Source organism: Gobio gobio (genome assembly GCF_949357685.1).
Source record: "Gobio gobio genome assembly, chromosome: 7".
NCBI classification, from domain to species: domain Eukaryota; kingdom Metazoa; phylum Chordata; class Actinopteri; order Cypriniformes; family Gobionidae; genus Gobio; species Gobio gobio.
This window is the reverse complement of record NC_137103.1, coordinates 8,176,997-8,186,094: the sequence shown is the minus strand read 5'-3', so window position 1 is coordinate 8,186,094 and position 9,098 is coordinate 8,176,997.

Genomic DNA, 9,098 nt, shown 5'->3' with positions numbered 1-9,098 from the left:
TTGTCCTGTGTGGGCCACCGTAGCTTCGCCAAAATTCCCACACTGCACCTTTAAGATATTTATCCAACAATCTTCCAAATGGCTACTTTTGCTACTCAGTGCAAACTTATCAATGCGATCAAATCTATATCCTTTCATAAAATATAATTTAAAGTTTTCTCTGTTGGCTATTTATCTTTCTGACAGTAATGCTGTTGAACTTATTGCTAATAATGTCTTTGTTTTGCATCGCCATTTTTATTTACAATTACTCAACACTTTGACTAGATTTTATGTATTTCTTGCTGAAAATTCCCATACTGTAAATCTCTTAAACTAATAAATAGGAAAAATAACGCATTTCTTAAGGACTATGACCTTAGTTTACTGATTGCGGTTTCCTTTTTACCTTAATATAGCCTAGCCACTTTATACCTTCCCTTTTCTTTTTTTGTATATTAAATGCAGTGCTGTTTTTTATTTGCAGCAAAGAATGAAAGAAACTCTCACACACACACACACACACACACACACGCACACACGCACACACACACACACACACACACAATTTGTGAAGGATTCTTCAGACCGGTTGTGAATCGGTTTAAATGATTCATTTAAATGATCCGACTCAATAAGACTATTCGCTCACGAAGCAGGCATTTTTACGCCTCTTCCAGCTCGGCTTCCGTACAGACGGCGCAGCCAGACCCTCTCGTCGGTTAACGGATCCGTGAGGTGCCCAATAGCCGCGCGGCTGCCTGAAACCGCGCCCACAACACCGCACAGACCAAAGCTGAGTTTCCGCTTGAGTCAAAACTAACCGGTTGTCACTGACGTAAGGAAAAACTGGGCGAAGTAGACCCAAAAAAGTGCCGGCTGCGCGCGCACTCTACCAATAGTTGGGAGAGAGTTGTTGCTATGGAAACTCGCAGTATACAATCATGTACTCGTAGGTGTTTATTAAACCGTTTATATATGGGTTAAACTCGCTAACAACAGGTTTCACTGACAGCGGCTGGTAGTAAATGATTATGTAATCTGATGGATTCTGTAATCAGATTACAAATTAAGTACTTGTAATTAGATTATATTAAATTTTAAATGCTCATAATCAGATTACAGTTACTTTTTATTAATTACATACTTACATATTATTCACACAATGGCAGGTAATTAGTCGTGAATCATTGAATCTCCCTAATTCTAATTTTCCTGTGAGTTGTTTGTGCTCTACAAATGTACACTAATGTACTTGTGATGTTGTGATAAAATGAGAAATAACAACCCCAAATATTGTGTTTTATTTATCTTTGTACTTTTTAATCACAAAATAATCATATTCAAGTCTGTGTGATAAATGAGTTAGGACAAAAGTGATCTAAAGGTAACAGGCTACATTACTCAAAATGTGTAATCGAATAGATTACGTTACTAACTACAATTTTCCTCGAGTAATTTGTTATCAGTAGCGGACTCCAATTTTAAAGCAGCACAGCTAATATAGTGACTCGGCTAGTGCTGTAGTTTTTTTTCAGGACATATGATAGATTTATCTTTATATAAAATAGAAATGTCATTATGTGCAGCATTGTGAACCATTTCAGGGTTTTTTTATTGAGTGAGTCACATTATACATCCTAGAAAATAAAACGAACAGGGTATTCAAACTGACAGAGCAAACACATTCACACAGAACGGGTTTTTCCATCCCAATGCGCTACTTTTCCATTATTTTTCTATGTAAACCCGCGTTAGACGGAAGTGTATAACCGTGACGTCATGGTGTACAGCTGTGATTGACAGCTTCTCTGAGCGAAGTAGTCACAAATGTAGTTAAAAGTAGTTTATGGTTTTATTTGATGGCTTAGGACCATAGACTGTAAAAAATATGGATGACACCCCCTTCACTATCTTCTGTTGTAGAAAAGTGAAGCCACCAATGTCTGAATGCTGACATCTTGCGCTGTAGAAATTAAAGCTAAAGCTCCAATCTCCTCCAGAAAATCCCCAAAAATGACTAGTTCGCTCAGAAAAGCTGTCAATCATGACGTCATAGCATCAAATAACTACAACCAAACTAACTTGGTTAAAAAACGAACACTTGAACTAACGTCAGCGTGACTTCTCAAAATTCTCAAAATAACAGAAACCATCTTTGGAAAAAAATATTTGAAGTGCAATTTGATTGTTTAGTTTGTCTCCCGTCCCATTTGAATACATGGAGAGGGCGGGGTTTATGAGCTATACTGGGACGATCGAGACGCTTTGGCTTCACTTTTCTTAACTTGTAGTTCTCTGAGCAGCGGCACAGTTTTTATCAGTGCGATTATTTTCTTTTTCCAATGTCAAAAATAATAGCTATGTATTCTGCTGTTTGGCTATTTTTGTTATTTCCGTTATTGCATCATGTCTCAAAAGCGCATCTCGAGACATTTTAGATGTAAAGACGCGTTCTGTGTGAACAGCCTTTTGCACAGAATGTGTTTTTCCATTCCACTGGCTACTTTTTCCATTGTTTTTCAATGTAAACACAAGCGAGACGGCCGTTTTTAGTGCTCGTTCACACAGAATGTGCTTTTGCTCTGAAAAGCGCGAGACGCAGACAGTGGAATGGATGACAGCCGCTTCCAGCGCTACTTGAGGATGACGGGTGCCCAGTTTGATAACCTGTCAAACCGGACGTGTCAATAAGCTCTTCACTGATTGGCTTGCGCGGCAACGCGTCATGTGAATTTTCCACTCAAGTTAAAATTTTCCAACTTGCGCGGAAGACGCGTTTGTAATAATAATAATAATAATAAACTTTCTTTTCTATAGCGCCTTTAAAGTTACATCTCAAAGCGCTTCACATAAACATTATGGACAGTATAGAATACAATAAAACAATATAAAATACATTAAAAAATATACACTTAAACAAGGCCTTATAGGTGAGCATAATAATTTTAAAATTGATACGAAACCTGACAGGAAGCCAGTGCAAGGACTCCAAGATAGGAGTGATGTGCTCACTTGTCCTGGACCGTGTCAGGATGCGGGCTGCTGAATTTTGTACATACTGTAGTTTGTTTAATGTAGATTTCGACACTCCCGCAAGTAGCGCATTACAATAATCAATGCGAGAGAAAACAAACGAATTGATCAGTTTTTCAGCAACTGAAAATGATAGCATGGGGCGCAATCGTGCAATATTTCTCAGGTGAAAAAATGAAATTTTGACCATATTCTGGACACGGGGATCGAAAGTTACATTTTCATCAATTATCACACCCAAATGTTTTTATTTAGTCCGCTTTAAGGCGGTATCCTCCACCATGAATGTGTCTGTGTTTACTTTGCCAAGTTGTTGGGGTGAGCTAATAAGCATTATCTCAGTCTTATTGCTATTTAGGCAAAGACAATTTTGAGACATCCAGATTTTTATCTCCGAGATACAATGTTCAAGGAATGCAACAGCTGTATTATCACCTGGTTTAGAATGAATGTAGATTTGGGTGTCATCTGTGTAAAAATGATATTTAAGACCCAATGATCTAAGAAGTTGTCCCAGGGGAAAAATGTACATACTAAAAAGTAATGGACTCAACGATATTCGTTTGTGGCGAATATCACACGTTCACGGCAAACGCGTCACCCTGTGCAAATTTGCGTCTTTTTATTGACTTTGTATGCAATCTACTCGCGTAAATAAATACATTTACGTTAGGTGTGAACACACCATTAGTCCCCGTACACACGGATTTTGTATCGTATCGCTGTTTCGTCCAGACGGATCTGCCGTTCTAGGAGCCTGAAACTGCAATTTTTTGAAAGCGGGTCCCAGAGTGGATAAATCTGAAAACGACACCCTTGCGTTTTCGTGTGTACATTTTGTGAAATGATGTCGTCACCCCATGTCTCATGCATGCTCCGCTTTTAGTGTATCTCTGTGGCAGAATTACAGCGCCACATGCTGGTCTGGCATGTATACTACATCTTTTTGTATGTCGGCTTCAATGTGTACGCAGATATTTCTTGAGACGATTTGATAGGGAAAGCTCTGGTATCTGTGTGGATGTGGCCTAAAAACGCAGCGCTCAAGTTAAAACGTGTCTCGAGATCTTGAGTTTGTTCGTTCCACTGTCTTGTGTTTTTAACAGCAATGCAGCAATGCAACTAATTTGTTTATGATTGTAAAATATTTCGATTGTTTTGCACTTTTTAATAAGAAAATGTTAAATAAATAGAAACTAATAAGAACTAGTAAACTCCCCACATATTTTTTAAGCCTGGCATCCTGATTATTCTAAGCAAAACATGAACTCAGTGATGTCTCACCATAGGTCAATTCTCCAAGAGAAATCTGAATTATTCTCAAATTACTGGCAATAATGTAAGGACAAAACATTGACTTAAACAACCAGACTGGAGAAAGAATAGGATAAAATTCTACACACCCACTCAAAGATACTTTAAAGCAGTCTAGAGTCACTGTTGTAGTTAGATTCCCGGTTGAATGATCAGCTGTGCCACGCTTCTGTTCGGTCTGTCCAGCGGGTGGCGCTGTTGGAGTGAGACCAAGCGTCCATGAAACACTGCAGGGATCCTGCATCACATTCAGCAGAGAGGCTGAAGCCTGAGGAGCAGGACCATCAAATAATAAAACAGCACATATAGGAGAGATTCATTATTAAAGACCCCTGTGGTGAAAATAGTTTTAATGTTGTTTATATGTTTCTAATATGCTTTAAGACAAACCATGGGTAAATTCACCAGTCAACACCATTGCTGTGTATTTTCTCCTTAAAACTCCTGTGAACCAAAGACACAAAAACAAAAACACAGTTTGAAATCGCTGGTCTTTCTGATGTCACAAACTTGTATCCAATCACGTCATGAGGAGGGCGGGCTTTAGCATATCATTATTCTCTGAAGCTGGGGCGTCTTGAGAGAAGCAGGTTATACTGATATATTTTACTGTTGATATGAAAAATCAGGTACACTTAGCAATATAGCAGATTAATTATGTATATAATGTATATTACAATGTTATGACGAGCTATAGGGTAGAGTGGGGGGAAACGCCCCCATGGGGTAAAATGCCCCCCCTGCTTTGTTTTCCTAAAATAACCTATAGAGAAAATCAAGATACGTTTTTTTGTTTTTTTGCTATGTACTACATTGAGCGATGTAGAAGTTCTCACTGTGAAGCTTTACACTGGTGACACTGGTACCTGAGAGAAAACACGATTTCACGTTAAGTGATATCATTTTTACCAGTAAGAAAAAAAGTGTTTTAAAGCTTGTCGTTTTGCAGAACATCACATTTTTATGATATGAGAAGAGCAAGGCCTGTAGGGATTACTTGTTATTTAAGAAAAATATAATTATATTTTCAGAATGACATTTTTTTTTTCAAACCTAGTCAGTGGGGTAAAATGCCCCAGGAAGCATCGCTTCCCACTATCATAAATACTGTAGTTACATCACATTCTTTGTTTTTCTATCAAATATAATCTAACTAGGTGGATGAATAAAAATATTTGGACTTTATATTTAAAAATGACCTCACATTAGCATCAGCTTGCTAGTTAGCATGCCAGGATCAGCTAACAATATTTTTCAAAAAGGTTGATTTTCTAAAAGGTTCATTATTAATATTCATATTTATCTACTGTTATTTTGGCTTGTCTTTTTAATTTTAAGGTAAAACATGCGTAAAAAAAAAATCAACCGTTATGTGTCGGCCTTGTAAATAGCTATACCTTTGTGCAGAGTTTACTACAGTAAAGTTGACCTGACTGATGAATATTCAAATGAGCCCCGCCTCCACTCATGAGTCCGCATATACTAAATGAAGCAAGGGTGTAGAGATAGGCCCTGTCCCAAATGGCAAACTTCATGTGCACTTTCGGTCTTGTGGATTTACAATGGCTGCTGTGTGCGCAGGGCGTCCCGTTTGTCATTTTAGGTCTCAGAAGTGTGCTCGCGAGCGCCCCCTTTGAGGTCGATATGCGCCCTCGATGCGCACTTCTGCCGAGCCTGCACTGGTGTGGGCGGACTTCTTCCCATCAGTCAAAGCGGCATTACGTCGTGAAAGTGCAGACTCAGAGGAAGAATTTTAGGGTGCCATCTGGGACAGGGCCTTATATTCAAGCCTTATACTGTCAATTTCGTCACGCCCCTTTTTTTAGTGGGAAATAAACTAGACTTCCCAAAGACTTCAATACAAAATAGCGCCACAAAACAACGTCCGTGCACAGTCGGCAGGCTTGAATAACTCAAGAAATCACTCAGATTAAACATGACAAGTAATTATATGTCCAGCTGTCCTGCCAAGAGCGTGACAGAGACAGCCACAAACTCCATTTGGTCCATTTAAAAACATGTCTCCTCATTCTCCCAGGGTCAAATTGGTGTAACAAGTGAATGATTTTACTTCGTTTTTGTCTTTATATTTAGAGTACTGAGTGCACTTTTCTGTCCAGCCACACAACTAGCCTGACTTAGCTTCCGATAGCATCATCCATACTTCATGATTCAAAAACGATGTAAAATCATTCACTGGCTTACCGGGTGACTCGATGAGGTACGAGTTAATGTAAGACACCTCTGGCCACTGGGTGGGGTTGTTACACCAATTTGACGCTGGGAGTGTGAGGGGACATGTTTTTAAATGGACCAAATGAAGTTTGTGGCTGTATCTTTCACTCGTATGGCAGGCAGGCTGGACATATAATTACTTGACATGTTTAATTTGAGTGATTTCTTAAGCTCTGGGACCCTTTTTAGGATTTCCGCCTGGATTTGGCCGACCCAAATTGAAAAGCTTCCCATAGCCACATACAGTGGTCTAAATACACAATTCTGGTGTCAATTTAAAGGAATTTTGTTTTGTGCTGCTATTTTGTATCGAAGTCTATGGGAAGTCTAGTTTACTCCCCTAAAAAGGGGCGGTGACGAAATGGACAGTTAAATTCCAGGATGTGCCGGTAAGTCCGTATTTTAAGGCACAAGAATTGTTTTCACAGGGAAAAAAAACTTTTAAATATGTCATTTTGGGATCAAAGATGAGTTTTAAGTGATACAATTATTGACTACTTTATATAACTGCAGTTTGTCTTTTCAAGCTTTTTAATAAAATGTATAGGTGAGGTCTAAAAGTCTGAGAAGTCTGACCCCCCTCATTTAAACCTGGAAATATACCGTTTTAGTATTTTGGAGAAAAAAATGCAAGGAAAGGGAATATTTAAATGCTGAAAGATTCTGCACATTTCTGAAAGATCATATACAGTGAGGAAAATAAGTATTTGAACACCCTGCTATTTTGCAAGTTCTCGCACTTGGAAATCATAGAGGGGTCTGAAAATGTCATCGTAGGTGCATGTCCACTGTGAGAGACATAATGTAAAAAAAAATCCAGAATCACAATATATGATTTTTTAACTATTTATTTGTATGATCCAGCTGCAAATAAGTATTTGAACACCTGTCTATCAGCTAGAATTCTGACCCTCAAAGACCTGTTAGTCTGCCTTTAAAATGTCCACCTCCACTCCATTTATTATCCTAAATTAGATGTTTGAGGTGGTTAGCTGCATAAAGACACCTGTCCACCCCATACAATCAGTAAGAATCCAACTACTAACATGGCCAAGACCAAAGAGCTGTCCAAAGACACTAGAGACAAAATTGTACACCTCCACAAGGCTGGAAAGGGCTACGGGGAAATTGCTAAGCAGCTTGGTGAAAAAAGGTCCACTGTTGGAGCAATCATTAGAAAATGGAAGAAGCTAAACATGACTGTCAATCTCCCTCGGACTGGGGCTCCATGCGAGATCTCACCTTGTGGGGTCTCAATGATCCTAAGAAAGGTGAGAAATCAGCCCAGAACTACACAGGAGGAGCTGGTCAATGACCTGAAAAGAGCTGGACCACCGTTTCCAAGGTTACTGTTGGTAATACACTAAGACGTCATGGTTTGAAATCATGCATGGCACGGAAGCTTCCCCTGCTTAAACCAGCACATGTCCAGGCCCGTCTTAAGTTTGACAATTACCATTTGGATGATCCAGAGGAGTCATGGGAGAAAGTCATGTGGTCAGATGAGACCAAAATAGAACTTTTTGGTCATAATTCCACTAAACGTGTTTGGAGGAAGAAGAATGATGAGTACCATCCCAAGAACACCATCCCTACTGTGAAGCATGGGGGTGGCAGCATCATGCTGTGGGGGTGTTTTCCTGCACATGGGACAGGGCGACTGCACTGTATTAAGGAGAGGATGACCGGGGCCATGTATTGCGAGATTTTGGGGAACAACCTCCTTCCCTCAGTTAGAGCATTGAAGATGGGTCGAGGCTGGGTCAATGACCCGAAGCACACAGCCAGGATAACCAAGGAGTGGCTCTGTAAGAAGCATATCAAGGTTCTGCCGTGGCCTAGCCAGTCTCCAGACCTAAACCCAATAGATAATCTTTGGAGGAGCTCAAACTCCGTGTTTCTCAGCGACAGGCCAGAAACCTGACTGATCTAGAGAAGATCTGTGTGGAGGAGTGGGCCAAAATCCCTCCTGCAGTGCAAACCTGCTGAAAAACTACAGGAAACGTTTGACCTCTGTAATTGCAAACAAAGGCTACTGTACCAAATATTAACATTGATTTTCTCAGGTGTTCAAATATTTATTTGCAGCTGTATCATACAAATAAATAGTTAAAAAATCATATATTATGATTCTGGATTTTTTTTTTAGATTATGTCTCTCACAGTGGACATGCACCTACGAGGACAATTTCAGACTCCTCGATGATTTCTAAGTGGGAGAACTTGCAAAATAGCAGGGTGTTCAAATACTTATTTTACTCACTGTATAAGTAAATGTGTGACATTGATGATATGACTCAAATCATGATCATCAGCATCAATTCCTCATAAGAGAATGATTTCTGGAGGATCATGTGACACTGAAGACTGGAGTAATGATGATAAATTCAACTTTGATCACAGGAATAAATTACCCTTTAACATATTCACATAGAAAATGTAATAATAAAAAATTGACTCCAAACTTTTATATTTTCATGCCATTTATATAATTCTGTATGAAATTAGAAAATAATGCAAAACAGAAGTATTTT